General features: G+C 39.4%; 1 protein-coding gene across 17 annotated transcripts in view; it reads right to left on the reverse strand.

The window, feature by feature from the left end:
* ndst2a (N-deacetylase/N-sulfotransferase (heparan glucosaminyl) 2a) overlaps nt 1-20,908 on the reverse strand; it is a 116,060-nt gene that overhangs the window by 63,960 nt on the left and 31,192 nt on the right. The window lies entirely within an intron of this gene.

A 20,908-nucleotide genomic window follows, 5' to 3' on the forward strand; every position in this document is an offset into this window, starting at 1 on the left:
TTCTTCTACATCAGCTGTAGCATTGTCCGTTTGTTAAAGTAATTTAGTGTTGTTGTTTTACACTTCTAAACCATCCTGAAGGCCTCACTGTTAGCTTGAAACCTTTCCACATCTACAAAGCAGTTCTGCTGCATCCTGTGATAGCCACAACTCAGTAACCCTGGAGATTTAAGATGTTTGACCTACATAGCAAGCGTAGGTGGGGGGTTGAGATCAGTCAAATAATTTCTGCTAAACGGTTTTGTCAATGGATGCAGTTCTGTGAGACATATGGTACATCACTCCTGAACCATATCTTACTTTAAAAGAAAATAAAAAGCCACCAACACTGAGACCATTATGTTTATTGTGGAAAAACAATTCTTCTTGTTCAAGTCTCCTTGTACCTCAGTTAAATCTCTCACACATACAAAATCCAGTAAGGTCTGCTTTCTGTACACATCCCAAAGCGGCTGCTTGCATGGCACCGCACCCTGCTGTGAGTGAAAGTGATCTTGAATTCATCGTGGTGAGGTCACTGCTCAGTCCCATCAGCCAGCTGTCTGTCAGACTCCATCCATCATGAGGGGTTATAGCTTCAGAGCATGAACAGTAGTGTAACACTGGACTGAGCGTGGATGCACGGGGGCCCATTAGCATGTCGCTAAAGTGCCAGAGCTTCATTGGACCAGAACACAAACTCATTATGACTGGGACATGCTGCAATAGCAAACTTTCAAAGCAAGCTTGAATGCTAGAATTCAGTTTTTGTTAATTAGCCTGCCTGCTACCCAATATAACAAGTGTATCCCAGACATACCAGATAGCTTTTCTGACCACAGATGGATAAATGCCCTGACACATTTACAGCCAGAGCAGTGTTGAAAGGCACACTGTTAGCAGCTTATAACAGACTGACAGAATGCCAGGCACCACACATTGCCACTGTATTGCAAAGCCCAGCTCTGCTGCTGAGGAACACACAGGATAGAGACTTGCTTCTGCACACAGGAGGTGGTGCTTAGGGCGTACAGAAGCAGTCTATATAAACTAAAAACATTTTAGAATATATAGATAGGTATATATTGGTACACGAGGTACATGAAAACCATGTATTGTATCCACAACATGACAAAACACAGCAGCAACAGCCTAGCTATAATAAAGATAAAACCCCCCAAATATTTTTCTTTTCTAATTCCTGATAAGAACTTCTGCATTAAATCTTTTATTTTGTCGGTATTAATCACACTGTCATTATAAGCTGAAAGAGAGCATAAATGAGGAAAGGTGGTGCTGTGAGCAAAAAAATAAATAAATAAACAAACAAACAAAAAAAAAAAAAAAAAGAGGTCTAACAAGAGCAGAGCTTCTTACCCATAAATAAACAGTTGTTTGTTTTAGTTCTGGTCACCAATGCTCAGTGTGTTTTATAGCTGTTGTGTGTGATAAAGGTACGGAGATGCTAAGAGTGGCAGTTGAAGTAGCAGTGTAATGAGTTCACAACAGGTTCAGGTTACGCAGCTAGAGCAATCGTGCCCCATGCACAGAAAAACAAAGCTCGCTGTTGTAGGATTTAGGGGGAGAGCAGACAGAAGGGGTTGCGAACCAACCTACATTTTAAGGGATAAGGAAATTGATCAGGTAAAAAAAAAAAAAAGTTGAGTTGATAGCAATGCATTTGATTCAGTTTAAAAAACAAACAAACAAACAACAAAAAAAATCATATGCCATGACACCGCAACAACCCTACCTACCCTAGCTAAACATTTCATGGGGCATCAAGCATTTCATTCTGCTTCTGCTTAAGTATGCAACCACACAGCTGTTCCCATGAGAAAGCACTGTGCAGAGAGACTGCCACACTTAGCGTGCTCGCCTCTGGGCCTCTACAGCCAGCAGGTTGGACGGCATACAGAAAAGCCATTAACACAGCCATTTAACTCCACCAATTAATCAATCAGAAGAGGCAGGAAAATGAATTTGGCTGGCGTCTATGCAGGAAGGGCATTTTGGGAGCGTTTTGGGCAGTGAGAGTCCTTGCACTTCAGATGGAGGAAAAAAAAAGTCAGTAGGTAAACAGTCTCATTTGGAGGTTGACCAAACCACTTCCATCTCACTTCATCAGTGAGTAAGTGACAGGACAACATCTGCTGCTTAAAGAAAATGTTCAAATGTTTTTCATGGCATTTACTCATTTTTATTCCTCCTGATTTACTCACAGCCAATTCCCAGTACAGGTTTCTTCTTCTCTACAACAGCAATAAAACATCTGGATGAAGATCAAACCACATAAGGACCTCCGCAAAAGGCAATCAAGCTTTCAGTGACATCATGTATGGCCAAGGCACAACACCGACAGTGGAGGGGGGTAACAAACAATTCTTCTGGAAAATGAAAAAAGTTTGTTGAAAAGCTGTTAAAATGTGACTGTTTAAATAAGTTATGTACACGTCCTGCACAAATTTGATTGTAGTAGTCCAGGATTAAGTAACCCCATTATTGGATCAGACATTTTAAGCATATCTTTAACAGACACTGATGCGGCCTAAAGCAAAAATTTATTTGGGGACTGTTACTAAAGACCACACTGCAACATTAAGTAAAGCATTACTGTGACCTCACTAAAAACCTGTCTAAGTGCAGATCAGTCTTAAATGCAAAAACTCCAGCAGTTCATATGTGAATGTGATTGGTCAAACGGTATTGAGGATAACGTTACGGCTATGATACGCAAAGCAAATTACAGGTATATATTAATCTGCTCCTTCTAGTATGTTATTGTTTCCACAGTAACAAGTGATTCACAGGTACTTGTATGGTGGATGCTCACATAATTTAAGCCTAACAACTAAAGAAAAGGTTATTATTTAACACAAAAAATGTATAAAAGTTCCTCTTTTGAAGCTTACTGTAATGAGCTTTTTTTAATTGCAACCGCATTACACCACCCAGTCATTGATTAGTTCAGGCACAACAGAAAATAAAGGTTCCTTACAAGCACAAGAATATCTTAGCAGCAGTCTAAACATGGAACGTTTGACTACTATTTAGGAGTAGACATGGCTTACTATGGTTTAGAGCAAGAAGAAAAAAAAAAAAGAAAAAAAAGATACTAAAACCAAGCTCTTTAAAAGCTCATCAATTTCAGAGGCAATTTTTAAGTTTCAAATACATCCTTTCTGTTCCAAAAGAGCTCATTTTCTCCACCTCTTTTTTTTTTTTCGCCATTCTCTTTACACCACACATATATACATGCAGATTTACAGTAGTGAGTATCATCAGATTGCACATCTGTGCAATGCTTAGAGGCAGCCAGACTCCACTTCCTCTGCTCTCCCTCAGGATAAATTATCTGAGAAAATCACACAGGAAGGCACACCAGCTACACTACAGTGCTCTCAGCATGCCTTGATCAATCGGATCAATGGAGGTGATCGGCATCATGAGCTCTGTTCAGGGCCCGTGCAGAGACGGTCTAATTCACTTAAGCCATTAGCTGCGTGGGACAGATGGCCCCGATGGGCTTCACTCGTGTAGACAAGCGTGGCTTATTAGAGCACAACCATATGGAGACAATAGAGCAGAACAAGTGAGAAGCAATGGTGAATACGAGAGAGTGAGTGAGACATGAGGACTAGTGAGCCAAATATATGTCATACTTGGGTAGAAGGAACAAAAATTAATAAGCATGTGTGAAAAAAAGTGGAGATAATGAGAAAGAGTAGATAGAGAAGGCTATTTCAGAATGCATGCAGTGGAACATGAAGAAAGAAAGGGCCTAATTGGACATAAATGTGTGATACTTGTTTGGGAGAGAAAGCAGGTTTGTGTCATGTGAACACTGAGAGCTATATGGATATCATTTGGGTTTGCTCTAGATTAAGGGTCTGGGTCTGCTATAGCTGCATGTTAACAGCACACTCTGCTCTGAGTAAATACACGCAGCATCCCGCTACACTGGAGCTCATCCTTTAACCTGCACCCGAGCATGTGCACCAAAACCTGCTTGTGTTACACAAATCCATTTGCAGCTCCATTACTGGCTCCTCTCTATAACAGACTGCTGTTCACAACCCATCTGGGAGGAAGCATAAGCCAGAGATCTGTTAGATGATTAGGGCAGGGGGTGGGTATTAAAAAAATAAAAAAAAATAAAAATAAAAACTACAGGTTTGGTCCAACTGGCAGTTAGCAGAGTAAACAGCATTAATCGCCACCCTGATGGTGATTCCCATCTTCCTTCAGTTGCATTTATTTCCCATTAAGGCACTCCAAGGCATGTGCATTTCAGCAGGGGCTTATGGAGGCCAGCAGAGGCAGCGATGAAGAAGTGTACTGCCTGAACTAAAATGAATGAATGTATGAAGTTGTGTTCTTCACTGCTTCGCTTTACTGTGCGATTATGATTTTAACAGTAATGTAGCTCTTTAAGCCAGCTGTGAACAGCACGTGGCAGGGCTGCAATCATATGAGAGCCAAAGGCACTATTTCAAGTTTCGAGTCTATTTTTGCTGTTGCTAAGAACTGCACCTACAAATTACCCGCTCATGATGTTTTTGACTGAACAAAGCACTGTGGAATCATTTGTTTTTGAACTTTGCTTTGCTTGACATACAACATACCTCAGTAAATCTTTGTTAATCAAATGCTAAAAGTTTTTATACTATAGCACTAAAGAAAAAAATCACAAGTTGTTGATTTATTTTTCAGTGCTGGCTGTAATTCAGGTCACGTTATTATATTAACGCTTGTTCTAATGCATTATTGTTTCTATAGTAACAGCTCATTCTTATGATGGACACTTTACGTAACCTATGTCTAATTATAAACGGCTTCATAAACATGCTACTTTAAGACAAATATAATCATAGATATGATGAAGTTTTCTGTGAGGAAAATTTTATTTCAAGTTTTTTTTGAAGAAAATTAAGCTTTCTGCCACAGTAAATTCTTCAGGACAGACAGCATTGAGCTACACAAGTTATTTCACAGACATTTCACAACATGAAATATTAAAATGTATTTAAAAAAAAAAAAAAAAAAAAAAAAAAAGATGTCATTTTTTGATTAATTAAAAAAAAATTATACTGATGCACTTTTGTAAGTCATTTCTGGTAAGGGCGTCTGCCAAATGCTATAAATGTCAATATAAACAGTGGGAAATCGGTAATCAATGACAATCAAATTCACAGTGCTCCAACTCCGCCTTGCATCACACCACTCCGTCATTGATGATTTTCCTCTAACAGCCCGTCCGGCCGTGTTTCATTCCTTATATAATATGGTGAGTTTGGCCAGCGTTTGACCAGTCGGTGATATTCAAGTGACATCAGATTTAACCCAAACAAAACAGAACACCGGATAACTGCAAATCTAAAAGAGTAGGAACTTTATTTCTGATTGGTAATAGTTTTGTTTACAAAAGCAGAGACTGTGGAGTGGGAACCCAAAACCACATTTAAAAAAAAAAAATTAACTATTTATTTACTGGTCTGGTATTGAAGACTGTATGGTTACTGAATTTAATGCCAATAGAATGGATTATCCTTTCCTCAAATAACATACTTCTTCCATCTCTGGTATTTCCTTCATCCATTAATAACCACCATAATACATCTTAAATAAATCTTAAATAAATCAGCTAAGCACTTCTTTTAGGCAAACCAAGTTTTAGCACCATGGATGCTGGAAATCCAACAATGGATTTGGAAAGACACACTTGTCCTGAAAAAGATTCACCTCTACATCTGCAACATCACACATTTGATGCTGAAGCATCACTGCAAGATTGCCAGACTCAATCCTGATGATGACCCAGCAATTTTTATCTGCAAGAGCATAACAGGCCCTACTCTCAGATTGGGAAGCACAGCCTCATTTTCCTCTCCTGCTCTACAGGCACCTTGTTATTCTTTATTTGCAGACAGATGTTCCAATAATGACGCTCATTTTCCCTCTTGCCACCGTGATGCCATAGCAGTGTGTCAGCATTATGTTTAGCACTGAATTGTTAGACTGTACCAAGATTATCAGAGGTTATAGGGTCTATATGTTCCCCTGAGCACGAGATAAGCATTAGGAACTTTACAGACTGCAGAGTCTGCTGCTTCCACTAGCCTAGATTATGTGAGGCATGGAGACGTTCATCAGCACCTAGCCACCGCACATATCCTATAACCCTGACAGAGCAAGTATGTCACTCACACCTTCTCATAGCAACAGAGAAAACAGTTCTCATGTTAAACATGAGGGAGAAAGAGGAGGCTAAAGGAATCTGAGCATAAAGAAAAGTTCGAACTGAGTTTACTCCTGAGTCCCACTAATGCCACTGCTGGCTTCATCAACGCTGTACCGCACTGGTATCGACCAGCTATTTTTGTGCTAACCAGCAGCTCAATATAATGCAACGTTCATTTCTCCAATCCTCTTGGCCAATTAAAATACACCCGGGCTGCTGCAGCTGCTTAAAGCTTTGCTCTCGGCAGCCAATAAAAACTAAAAGCTGTGGTCTCAGACTGAAGAGATGTGTTTACTTCTGGAGTCAGCTTTTTTTCTTATAACAATTTCTAACCAATACAGACCCCCTGTTATTTTGACACTTTGGCCTTATTCTTAATCTGCCACTCTTTAAACATCAGCCTAATAAAACATTTCACACCACCACCTACAGAGCTGACCGCTCAGCTTCCAAAGTTACCACTATAGTCCATTTTCCTTTTCCAATGTAATCATCAGGCATTTGCATCATCGGGGGGGGAGAGAAAGTTTACTACTTTTGGCTTGTTATTTTTTCGATGGAGCCGACTAAAGCAAACTCCCTGAGGTAATGAATCCATCAGCAGGGCTCGACGATAAGTTTTTTGCCAAAATAATGCAGAAAAATCTACATGCACAAATTTAATAAACACTTATTATCATTGAGCAGTTGTGATCAAACATGAATTAGAAAACTTTTTTTTTTTTTTTTTTCTTTTAAGAAATAAATACCCTTAAATACTAAATTCAGCTTGGTCTGACCATGCTGAGTTGGTCAAATTGACATTTTCCCTATTAGTTCATTACACTGATTATTAAATGCTTGAGATTTTCTAATAGCCCTGCTAGTGTGTTATTTTCTTGTCTATGATGTTGCATTAACAGCAGCAACATATGAACTCTCTCCATCTGCTTTAGCAGATTTACCAGTCTTTCAGTAGCTTATATGTTAGACCAAGTTGTATTTTCAGATTTTTCAGCAAGAAAAAGTAATAATCTGGTAATGGTAATATTACAAGGAGTCCTGATCACCTGGTGATCAATAATATAATAAAAAATCTGCCATCTGGTCAGAACCTCACAATGACTTTATAAAGCCTGAAGCATCCGCACCCACAAAAAACTTCACACGCGGCAGTCTTTAAAAGTTGATTAAAAGCTGATTAAAAGTTGTATTGGCATAGCTTGCAATAAGCTGTTATGTTAATGGATTTTTACACAATCGTGACAAGAGCAGTGTGGCAAGCCTCCAAGTTGAAGAACTTAAACCTTTTGAGAAAACTAACCAAATTTCACATTAAACAAGCAAAAATAAGTAGATATGATGATGTATGAATGTTTTCTAACCACCATTAAGACTATAGTACAGCTAGCATGAGCATGCTCTTTTCCATCTGCTCTATATATTAAGCTGGTCTGAGCAGGAATTCTTACCTTTATTTTTTGATAAAGCCTTGATTTTCTGACCTTGATTTTTTAATAAATATAGACTTGTTTTCACATAAATAATATCAAGTCAGAGTGCTGGACTTCATAGATCGAACTTTGGTCTCCCCAGGTGGTCCAAATTCTACTGACTTAAAAAAATAAATAAATAAAATAAAATAAAAAATTTAAGGATCAAATACCAGTAAAACACTCTGCACGCTGATCAATCCAGCTGCACACTGCAGCCCAGTCTGTGGGGTGGTGGAGGATAGAGAGAATTATCTAAACCTAACCAGTGTTAGCAAGAGAGCCGCTGGGGTAACTGTACAGGTATTAACGCGAGCTGGAGGCCAGTAGAATGAGATAACCCCTCCAACAGCAGTCACCATGGGCTTAGCAATCAATCAGCCACAGTTCAAAGCAAACTGTGCAGCATTGCCCGCTGCAATAATGAGTCAGTCACACATGCAGCATGTTTTGCTGCCTACATTTTCCACCATTATTATTATTTCTACTGCCACACATATTGTATAAGTGGGGGAAAAAAATTATAAAATTATAATTTTACTGGATACTGGAGATGCCTGGCTAAGCAAAGCTTCAGTATGATGCCAAGGAGGAAGAAAGATTTAACCAGCAGCAGAGGCACACAGCCTTTTTACAGTCTCCAGAGAGGATGAAGAACGAGAACGTGAGAACAACAAAAAGAAACCACGGCAGTCGGCCAGGATGTGAGAAAAGTAGTCCGTCATATCTGGACTTGTGGGAAGCTGTATAGCCACAAAGAGATTTGTTAAGTTACTCTAAAATATCATGCCATTACAGGGCTTTATATAAACCTACCCTTCTCCACACAGACTCGAACCCTTTAGTAGGGCTGAGTATCTTCAATTCAGGATACCATGAAGTGATTATAAAACTATTTTTTATGTCTTGATGCATCTTGATTTTGTGTATTTCTAAAGCCTACATTATGTTCTCTTTCCAGGCTTGAACATCATGAACAGGCTTAATGTTTTTCCATTAGGGCTATCAGAACAAATTTCTCAAATGATTTAAAAACTCTCCAAGTTTCTTAAGATGTAAAACTGAAAAGCAAAAACACACACTGCAGAGCTCAACAAATGCGATTTATGGCATAATTTTCACATTTTTAAAATTATGTAACAATATTCAACAGGCACTTATTATGTCATGCCGTTTCTCTGCCACTGTCATACTCTATGTAAAAATAGTGGACAGTATATATAGTGGACAGAATAGCTTATAGTGGAAGTATATATAGTGGACAGAATAGCTTCTCAGGCTTAACTGTAGATTATTCCTAAACGTAGTTAAAATGGTATTGCAATCTGACCACCCTAATATGTTTCACTGTATAAAACGTATAGTTATTCGTATAAGTTTTAGTGTTAAATTGTTGACATTTTTCAAGCCAGTCTGATTGCAACGATGCAGAAGGTTTTCACATGCAGCAGCACAATGTACCTATAAATTGTCCCTTTCTCTATGCTTTACAAGAAAATGTTCTACTCTTAAGAGCCAGAGAGACTTTTCACTATTCTGCATTGTACAAAATCTCTAGAATCACAGCAAAAAACTGCTTTACTCTACAGTTCAGAGAGTTTACACAAATTGGCTTTCAATAATGTTGCAACCTGTTCACTCTCGCTCAGAGTAAAAAAAAAAGAAAAATAGACCTTTCTCTCCCTTAGGAAAAAAAATTAAGGTCAGAAGAGGGGAATAAATTATGCTTCCACCTGTAGTACATGAGGATGGGACAGACCCTAATTCACCCAGATTTGTTTGCAACATTTGTTCCCACTAGAAGAGGCTGAAGTTCACGTGCTGACATTTGCGAAGTGACAAGAGCTTGGCCTCTCATGCTAATGCTACAACATGTAATTAATACTCACCCACGCACAGGCAGACAGGGCACAAACCACTAAAGGTCACTCAGACGGCATTCTGCATCCTTTCAGTAGCAAAAGTGAAGGTGAGACTTCAGGAAGTGTTAAGAGTACACACTGTGGCTTTTTATATCTTACTTCTAGATAACAGAAGACACAATTTGTTCCCACGTTGTTGAGAACATGTTTGTTTCCTGGAGAGCTTCACCACTGTTACTCTCTCCAGCAAGCAGTAGCAGCGTTAGAGCTGTACCTTGACCTGTCACTCACTTCAGGGAAGAGCAGCCTTGACAAGGGAACGCAAATGGAGGGGAAAACGCAGAGGCATCTTTCTCTCCTCCGAGCATTTTGCATGCTGGGAAGAGAATCTATTAGAACAGACAGATGCAAGTATCACACTGATCTGAACTGTGCACAGGTCCCCACTCACTTGTTTATTATTCTAAAGAAAGACAGTGTGTGTGTGTGTGTGTGTGTGTGTGTGTGTGTGTGCGTTGCAGTCACTTTGAGATGGTTGTAACATAGAACAGGGATAAAAATGGACTGGAGATTAAGAACTCTATGCATTAATAACAAAGACTTCTCTCTCTCCCTCGCACGCTCACAGTAGAAGCATAAACGCTGGTGATGAAGCAGAGCAATATTCTTTTAAATAAACATGCACACCACAGTTAGTTCCAGTCCACTAATTTGATTGGTCGAGCTGAGTTCCAAGAGTGCCTGTGTTTCCTATAACCGCACTGGGACATTTCAGTGTGTGTATCACTCCGCTTGTCTGTTTGCCACGTAGGATTCAACTTCTTATTTCACAGTCGTTACTACAGTAGTGTTAATGACTTCATCAGCAGACTTGCCAAATGATACTTTTCAGGAACATAACTTCTGACTTAAAATATGAAAGCTCATCAGATGAAGATGAAAGCCAAATGTACCGGAAGCACCTTTAACGGGAATGTTCAAACTAGCCAGGCAACCAGCCGACGGGCTATAAAGTGTGCGGGGCTTCTTCGGGATCTATTTCTGCTAGTGGAGAAAAAAGAAGAAGAAAAAAAAAAAAGGGCCATAATTTGTCCAAAATGTCACTTACTCTATATCAATATCTTGTTTATAGAACTGTTATATAAAAACAACACATAGAAAAGCACTCAAGTATGCAGTTATACTGAATATTGGCCAAATATAAGGCCGAATGTATATTTACACACATACACACACACACACACACACACACACACACACACACACACACACACACACACTCCATATGGCCAACAGGATATGGGCACGTGACTATAACACTCATACATGCTTGCTGAACATCCAGTTACAAATTCAGTCCCCCTTTACTGCTATGATAACCTCCTCTCTTTTGGGAAGGTTTTCCACTAGATTTTGGAAAGTGGCTGTGGGGGTTTGTGATCATTCAGCCACAAGAGCATTAGGGAGGTCAGGCACTGATGTCAGGCGAGGAGGCCTGGTGCACAGTGGCCATTCCAGTTCATCCTAAAGGTGTTCAGTGGAGTTGAGGTCAGGGCTAGCAAACCATGTCTTCAAAAACCTCACTTTGTGCACAGGGGTGTTGTCAAGCTCACAAGGACAATGGGGGCTTTGGGCCCCTTAGTTTCAATAAAGGGGAACTGTAATACTGCTAAAGCATACAAAGACATCCTTTACAGTTGTGTGCTTCCAACTTTTTAATATTTTATATATATATATATATATATATATTATATATTTATTATATATTTATTATATATATATATATATATATATATATATATATATATATATATATATATATATATATATATATATAAAAATGTACACACACACACATATATGCATGTATGCATGTGTGTATATATCTCCATAAACTAATACTTTGTTGAAGCACCTTTTGATTTTATTACACCCATCAGTCTTTTTGACTAAGACACTACCAGCATGGCACATCTTGGCAATATTTTCCCACTCTTTCTTCCCATCAAATTGTGAGAGTATCTCCTGTGCACAGCCTGCTTCAGGTCACCCCACAGATTTTTAGTTGGATTCAGGTCTGGGCTCTGGCTGGGTCATTGAAAAACATTGATCTTTTGGTTAAGTCATTCCTTTGTTGATTTGGATGTATATTATGAGAGATTGCTGTCACATGCAGAGAGTAATTGGTACTTGTCAGATATTCCTACAGCTCATTAAATGTTACAGAATAATTTCAATGATGACATCTGTAAGATAATTACTTTTTAACATGAGAACACAGCCACATCCACAATTATAAAAGGGTGTGCACACTTATGCACTTTCCCCCCCCCCTGTTTTCCCCTAATTTTTATTCATTGTAATTTCATATTGAGCATGGAAAAAGTTCATACATGATTTACCTTGGTTTCAATTTTTCATCACAAAAACCTGCCATTTTAACAGGAGTGTGTAGACCTTTTATATCCACTGTTCACACACACACACACACACACACACACACACACACACACACACACACACGAACGCATCCATACACTCAGAGCTCAGAGATCCCACAGTTAAGCGAATCTTTAAGGGATTAGAGCAGCCTGTGTAGCTAGACGAACCCAGCATGGATTAAAAAGGAAATCATGGGGAGAGGGCTTTCATACTGCACTCCAGCATGTACAGGCACATCTGCATTGGAAATCAACAGAGCAGGAAAAATCCAATGAGTCACCACAATACAGACGAGCCTGTGTGTGGCAGAGTGATATTCATTCCAGTCCCATGCCTTCTTTTAATGAGCACGGGGGCGTTCTGGACAATCCAGCCAGCCCAACTTTCTCCCCATAAGCACACAATTTAAAACATGCACTGCCAGATATCCACAATTCAATGCTAATAAATAATTTCCATGAGTGTATATGTAGCAGGAGCTGGCCAACATGCATAAGGAACAGGGTAATATAAGCCAGATTTAAGTCTTGCTTTAAAACAGCAGACATGAATGTCTACCCACAGGAAGCTGTTAACGCACTGACACAACATGCATATTGTTACCACCATACAACATGCATATTGTTACCATAATTACATTTTCTGATTCACAATTTTTCCCACCAAAGAATTTTTGAAATATGAAGTACGAGTTGCTTTTATCAAGCTACAGTTTAATCCTCTGATTTAAGAGAACAATAACTGTTTTAGCATCCAGAGTGATTTGAATAGATTTCCTATACAGCACCAATGTGTTTGCTAGCATTGCTGCGAGACTGAAATTAAATGGAAGTGAATGAGAGCCGAGTTGTTTGCTGAGACCACAGAGTTTAGTACATGCTCTGGTATAAATATGAGCCTCGTTTATCATTTATGCCCATATTCTGTCAACCACAATTTATCATTCATACCACAACGCTCACTCACTCCTCTTCATATGCTCACTCTGGCAGGTTGTGTTCTTGTGCCAGGCTAATTCATTTTTGCATAAACGACACTGAATCTTACCGTTTCCCAAAACTTTAGATGTTTCCGTGCAGTTTTGCCAGCTGTCTTAATTTTGCTCCACGTTTTCAGTTGGATGCAGCTTCTTAGCTACGGTGAAATATGAATTCGCTATAGTGATGTGTAAAAACGAGTACCGTGATTGCAGCGTTAAGAACAGAACACAGGTTGGCAATGAGGTAATTCTATAGAAATTAAAGGATATGTGAAAACGCCCCCTAGGTAGCAGCGGGTAAGCCTAAGCTTACTGACTTTAGCACAGCGTAATCCTTCCAGAAAATATGAAACTCAAAAAAAAAAAAAAAAAAAAAAAAAAAAAAAAAAAAAAAAAAAAAGAGGGGAACACGTGAAACTCCACACAGACAGTAGCGCAGGATTGAACCAGGGAACCTGGATCTGTGAGGCACCAATGCTACCTGCTGTGGCACCGCAATGCACTAAAGTGTACGTTTTAAATAAAAAATAAAGATGGCGTATGGCATATACAGTGTGCAAAATTATTTTCCATGGGCTTCTTTTTTGGATTTCCTGTTCAATCATTTTCCATTAAATAGAAGACCATTAGACTTACAGATGAATTTTACTGCCGAGAAAATGATAATGACTTCTGTTTGCATTTAAGGACGGTCTAAATGCGTAGTGTTACAGTACTGCTTGGCACACCACCTGCTCAAGCCTGGAACCCTATTAAAATGGTCTCAAACCAGCAACGCATTTGATAAACAACCTTCTGTGTTTTCACATTAGTAGTCATCATATGATGCAAAAAACATCTAAAGGAATGCTTAAGAACTAATAAATATTCCTTAGGCCTAGCACTTATTAAACAGTCCTAAGCACTCTGCCCTTACTGGTGTCTGCATCTTACCAAACAAGCAGCTGACTGTCCAGCAATGATATATACGCACAGGCGAACACAATAGCTATGGTGTAATGGAGTGCAGCACTCCTGTTAATCCTGGCTTAGAACCAACACGAAGTGACGACCCAACTCGCTGAGACATATACAGGGGAATAGTAATGATTTGATGCTAACATGTGTCTCTTCTTTTGTTATGTGGCCTGTCTCCTCAGGTTACTGTTGGACAGTGTGTACTCGGTCTCCTCTGCCTCCCCCTCCCATTTGTCCCCATACTGTTCTAGCACAGGAAATGAAACCTCCAACCTTCTCAGCGCAAAAGAAAAGGCCACTGCATACAAGCAGAGTCAGAGCGAGAGAAATGGCAAATCATACACACACAGACTCCTGAATGTACCTGATTTTACCAAAGTCATCTGTTCATTTCAGTGCATCTGAACCACTGTGAAGAAGCTAAACAAAATTAAATGTGTTTTGTGCGTTCAGATGCCCTCCATCAAAACAGAGACAGGCCTTATCCAAAAAGGCAGAGCACCTGAAGCTGAGATAAGAGCCATGATGCTGCCTCTCTATGGCCACCTCATCGCCATATCACCCTCTCCACTCCCTAGTTTGAACTTCCAATTAAGATAGGACACCAGCAGTTTAACTTGCCTTTAATCTGAGTACCACAGAACAAATGTCTTAAAATGGCTGAAACACGAGCCACAGGCTAGAGTCAAAATCCATGCAAAAAAAAAAATAAAAATCTGGATAAGGTGTGCTTGGATAAAACACTGCTGTAGAAATATTTGCCTACTGAAAAAAATAATTATCCTAATAAATAAACATTTCCCATAAGCTTAGGGGCCTGAATCCAACTGGATTCTCATTACTTTGCTCTCCAGGCAGCAGGAAAACTATTAACACAACAGCTGGACTGAGACAGAGGGGTGGGAGAGAACAAGAGAAAGGAGGGAGGGAGATGATGAAGGAGAGAGCTAGACAGAGAGCAAGACAGACACACACAGATAGAAAGAGAGAGACAGCGACATTGACAGAGACGATGAGAAAGAGAGAGAGAGAGAGAGAGAGAGAGAGAGATAGACAGACAAGTAAATGATATGAATAAAAACAAAAGAAGATAAGAGAGCTGAAGAAAAGTGCAGAACATGCCTGACTGTTTCACATGATTTTATATCACACAATCATTTCTCTCTCTCACACACACACACACACACACACACACACACACACACACACACACACACACAGCAAGACATGACAGATCAGGAAGATATTGGTTCTGTGCTTGCCTGTCTATAGTAAATGAAAAAGATACATCAGGGTTTGAATTTAGTTTTGGTTTCTTTTACCGGTACAGTTTTTCTCATTTAACACTCAGCATTTCCATTTCACTGATGCAAATAAGATTTCTATCGGGATTACTTCTTACCTCAGCAGACAAGAAACTGGGATGATCTAATGGCTGGGAAACGTGTGGTTTATATAGGCGACAAACATGTCAGTCAGAAAGCCATTAACCAAAACAGAATCACAGTTTTTTTTTGTTTTTTTTTTTTCATTTTACACGTGCATGGCTTGCTCTTCCAACATGATCAGAGGCAGGCAGGATCAAAGATGGCTGACAAGCAGGTTTCTCTGGGGGGGGGGGGGGGGGAGAAAAAAAAAGCACAGCGCACTGGCAAAAACACAGTGACACACGGCCAGTGATTGAATGAAGAAGTCATTTCGTGACCTTTGATGAAGAGAGTTATTCATTCAACACACACGTAAGAAGAGTTCAAACACACACATGCACACTGTCCAGAAATCCAAATGCACTACTAAGATGAAGTGCTATGAAGTGTTATTCTATAATAATTTACCTGCTTGTTATTTTGCTAGAGCTCTTATATTTAAGGACAGATGAGGACGTAACTGACTGACAACAGCTTTTCCAGTCCACAGAGAAAAAGACAGAGAGGAAAAGACGGAGAATAATGAAGAGCAATACTAATGTGGGTTGAATGGAGTGCAAAGGTGCTTCTGGAACAGAATAATAGAAATGTAGATAGAGAGAAAGACTACACTTCCAAGCAAAAAAAAAAATATATATATTCACATAAATATATACACATGTAATTTTCAGTACAGATACCATAAGCACAAAAGCAGTGAATGAGACCTTGCTCATTTTTAAAAGCCTAAATACCCCATGTACACCCTTATGTTTACCATAAAAACAATATGAAGCTATTTACTAAGATAAGTTTCATTTTTTTCTAAATGTAAGAGGTGAAATATTTTTCAGGTACATGTGAAAGAAATGCCACAGAACTGTCAAGGTTTTATGTAGATTTATGACAAAATGAGGATTTTCAAATAAAATAAAATGAGCTGCTGATTTGTGAGATGTGCCACTGTGTTTAGTTGGTTATGCAACCAAGAACTGAGTAGTCACAAATAAATACTTTAAGATGCATACTTCATCCAAATTACCAAACATGGGTAGCACCTTTTTTTGGCCGTTCTCTAGTACTTGTATGGTTTCGTTAGTGCTTTTTGGGAATTAATTTTATTACTCAGCTCGAGTGTTATTTAGATATTTAGACTGACTGCGACAAACAGCTCTGCGCTGGAACGCAGCTGGATCACTATTATATTTAGGCTATGACAGTGAGTGCTCAGTCATGTAAATATGCTTGTTAGCTTTTAGGACTAGCTGCCATGCATTTGGTTTTAGACAGACATTACACACAGAAAAAGGCAAAGCTTCTCTGAAGGACAGGAGCGTGACAGGAGAATGCCTTTCTCACCAACAGATCACAGGTTTGGTATGCACAATTCAGACTTCCTGCATATGCAGCACTCTTTCCTTTCCTCAGAGAGAAGAGCCAAATATTTACTCCCATCCTCTGCCACCCGTGTCTGCACTGTTCCGGCTGCACCGCCATAAATCAGCTACTTTGGGAAGCATTTGTATCCTAACTGACCCTAAACTGGCTTTATAACAGCCATGGGAAAGGAGAAATGTTTGCCACACTCCAGGAACTGGGCTTTAGGGAGATGAACCACAGCTCTCTCTCACACCCACTCCAGCAGTGTCAATGCTTATAGCATAAAGTTATCCCTTTGCTAGAACTTCACTGTGTAAAAGAGTGGCATGACTCACATGCTGAAGGAGGAAGCACTGTCTTGTCATGAAACTTGCGTTTATTTAAAGTTACAAGATGTACGATTTTGCAACATGAGTTGTGCCATGTCCTTCTCTACCATGTGGATTAATCTGATCAGAATCAACAAGAATTCTGGCCACTTCACAAACTACATTCTGCTCACTAAATAGGATGTGAAAAATTAGACACACTACTGGTGATACTTAGTATGGCAGGACTCAAACTGGAGGATACAATTAGACCTGCCATAGTTTTGAGATTCCCTCAACCCAAGTGTTGTGAGAATAAAAATGTTACTGCACACATCAGTGTGACTTGTTCCATTTTGTCATTTAGTTAGCCCACCAAATTTAGCTGTGTGGGTTTTATTGCTTGCAGCTTACATTTATATTTACGGCATTTGGCAGACGCCGTTATCCAGAACAACTTACAATTAACTCATTTATACAACTGAGCAGTTGAAGGTTAAGGGCCTTGCTCAAGGGCCCAGCAGTGGCAGCCTGGTGATGCTGGGATTTGAACTTTCAACCTTCCAACCAGAAGTCCAACATCTTAACCACTGAGCTACCACTTCCCTTATTGCAATCCCACATTGTTATGTTTGTGAATCACTGAGCCAACACCCCAGATCTACATTCAGTGTTCATTCTATAACATCAATAGTACCCAATCTAGACAGCTAACATTACCATGCTAGCCAAAACAAAACCTTGCTGAAGGAGAAAGGCTTCTCTCAGTTATAATCAGCACACTGCTCATGCAGGACTGCGTGTATCTTTGAGGTTGATCATTGTGAGCGATCAGGCTCAAAAACAGTTTAAGAGAAAAGGTTTCTCTGTTGTGATGCCTGTGGAAAGTTGGGGGTGAGTCTTTGGCTGTACTACTTTCAGGCATGATGTAGGAAATATTCCACTGATTAGAACCTGACAGCTCTGACAGAATTGTCAGGTCGACTCACAGACAATCAGAACATTATATTTTAGTATTTTTCTTCCCCTCACTCACTAAGGCTATATTTTTCTAGAATTCTAAATTCTGAGTGTGAAATGTCCGATTTATTTGTGAACCATGTAGTCCCGCCACTTAGACATTAGCATTTACTCTTTTTCTTAAACTCAGGCTTCAAGACCTACGAGTTCATGTAAACTCATTTGTATCTTTGTAAGTCATATGCTATGCATTCAACATTTTCTGATCTGATGATGTTTTTAATTTCTGAACCTCTTTGACAGAGAAATCTGGCAAATGTGTGATGGGAACAAAGAAAAAAAAACTGCTGATGAGACAGCAACAGAGTAGACACATTTATTACAAGGAACTGTGCTGAAAAACTGAAAGATGACGACCCTGGTTAAAAGTTAAAGGTCGCTGACATTTACAGGGTAGTCACCCAATCAAACTGAAACTATGCAGCATGCTGATATTCAGGACTGGGCTGCAATTTGCAACTCCCCTGGCATTAAAACCAGTGTAAAGAGTGAATTTACAGAAGCATCCAAAAAAAAATAAAGAGAACTGAAAGAATGTGTTGTGCTATGCACATCATTTTCTTCTTTCCTGTCTACATCCACAGTTTCATGTTTGAGAAAGCGAAAGAAATTTTTTTTTTTACTAAAACTTCTACAAACTTCTCTGATGTCAAACCTTTTCCTCTTGAAAAATGTTAGGAATAAAAACACGACAGTATTTTAAGAAAGAAAAAGCCTGAAGTTGCTATGAAGTCTGTCAGTTGGGTATTATGGATATATCCACTGGTGTTATTCCATCTTTATTTGTACTGGGAATATGTGTAAAGGGTATATTAAAATATTCCCTGTTTCCATTGTAGCATTTTTTGGCTACTGAATAGAAAATGGCTCATTTAACAAAATAAAATAGTAAGGCACAATCATAGCATCTTTACAAGCTGCTCAAATTTAATAATGAACTAATCCCAGGACATAAGTCATTAATTATTAGTTTTTTGCATGCCAGCAAATTACAAGGCAGGATGTTTACTAGCTACACCGCGGCCTGTAGATGAAGAGTCTTCGGCAGTCTAACATCTGCCATCAGTAACCATCTTTACTCTCACCTGCTGGGGTCGGAATTACAACTCACCTAGGGGAGCTCTCGTTTCCATCTGTCTCACTGGCAGTTTCAGTCTTTCTATTCTCACGCTACATGGCCAAACATACGCTGTTTTTTTTTTTAAATATATATTTCTGTCTGAGAAATTTTTTAGGCATTCTTTGCTGTTAATCTTCCTTTCTCTTCAGAGGACATGTATTAGGATAAGAGACTGAAGGAGTGAACGATCAGGAGTCAGGTCAGAGCTTTAAACCTTGCTAAAACCCTCCCGAGACCAACCGGTTTGGAGGAGGCTCATCAGGATTCGAGCGCACTTGACTGAAGGACTGCAGCGAGGAGAAAAGCACATCAGATAGAGCTGAGAGAGAGATACAAGACACAAGGTCAAAAAAAAGTGATGGGAGAATGTTGTAGAGTGGAGGACAGCATAAAAGCAAATGGTGGATGCGGAGCACACACAGAGGAGCAGAGTGCTAGAGACAGAGAATCTGAAGCCATTAGCTAGAAGTACACTAGATTAGATCATATTCAGAGTCATCCTGAATTACTCTTAGTGCTCCTCCACAGAACGCTGCGGCTCGACACGGTTCGACAACAAATGCAAACCAAGAGCTATTCATATCCCGGCTATGCGTGCGTGTGTGTGGGTGTCTGTCTGTCGCTTTCCCATCACATCTCTGGAGGTTATCAGGTGGTGATTTCATAGACACAAATAATAAACTATTATTTAATATGCAAATAAACTAACTTGGTACAAAACCAGTCATCTCATGTTATGTTAAAATCTGTGTGTCACTGATGTGCGTCTCTCTCTGTTATAGAGTAAAAGAAAGCCTGACACACACTGTGCTTGTAAATGGCAGCTCACACACCTAAAAACAAGTGGCAATACATTAATGCTTAATGAAAATAATGAGGAAACATTCGCTTTCACACAAATGACTTCTGAATTAAAAGTGATGAAACACTGAAAATGTTTGTGCTGGTAGAAAAGCACTTCTGCTGTGTAGATTTTGGGGAGGGTTACTACAGTGATGTGGGAAATAAGGAGGCAGAGAGGAAAGAATGGCCTCCTTCAGAGAAGCACAGAGCCATGTGAGACAGCCAGCCACTAACTCCTACAGTGCTAGTGCGACTGTTTTAAATTCACCCCGGCTAACTTCATCTAGCCAGTGCATCCTACGGCCTTGAAAACATAAATCCTGTCACACTGAAACATTTCAGCAAATGAAGCAGCACTGCTTCTGACAGATAAACATGAGGAACAGGAGGATTTATAGGACTGTGGTCATGGACAGAGGACAAGACTTGGTGCTATGTGAGGAGGAGCTTCGGGGAGAAACATGCTAAGCCACTCTACACACTATACACACACTCTGGTCCTGTTCTATTACTGGCCCCATAAGCCAAAATTAATGCTATTAATAAGTACAATTGGTTTGCATGATGTCTTCAAAATTTAGAGCTTGCTGTGGAGTCTCTAATATGCCTAGTCTTGGTTAAATGGAAAATTTCAGCCAAAAATGAATTAGCTTAAATTTTCATAATTTTAGCTGACAACATTCCATTATTCATCTGCAACTAGTAAACTCTTTTTGCTGAACAACTATGGTTAGCTTAAAGGAAAATTTTATGCATGTTATTATTTGCTAATTAGTCATGTGAACCTTATACTAGGGGTATTAATTCTCGCAATCCCAATCAATTTAAAACTCAGAGATACCCGTGTCTTTAAAAATCAATAAAAACAGCTATAAACACAAGCAACGGTCACTAAATTA

Source organism: Pangasianodon hypophthalmus, chromosome 3, assembly GCF_027358585.1.
Source record: "Pangasianodon hypophthalmus isolate fPanHyp1 chromosome 3, fPanHyp1.pri, whole genome shotgun sequence".
Taxonomy (NCBI): domain Eukaryota; kingdom Metazoa; phylum Chordata; class Actinopteri; order Siluriformes; family Pangasiidae; genus Pangasianodon; species Pangasianodon hypophthalmus.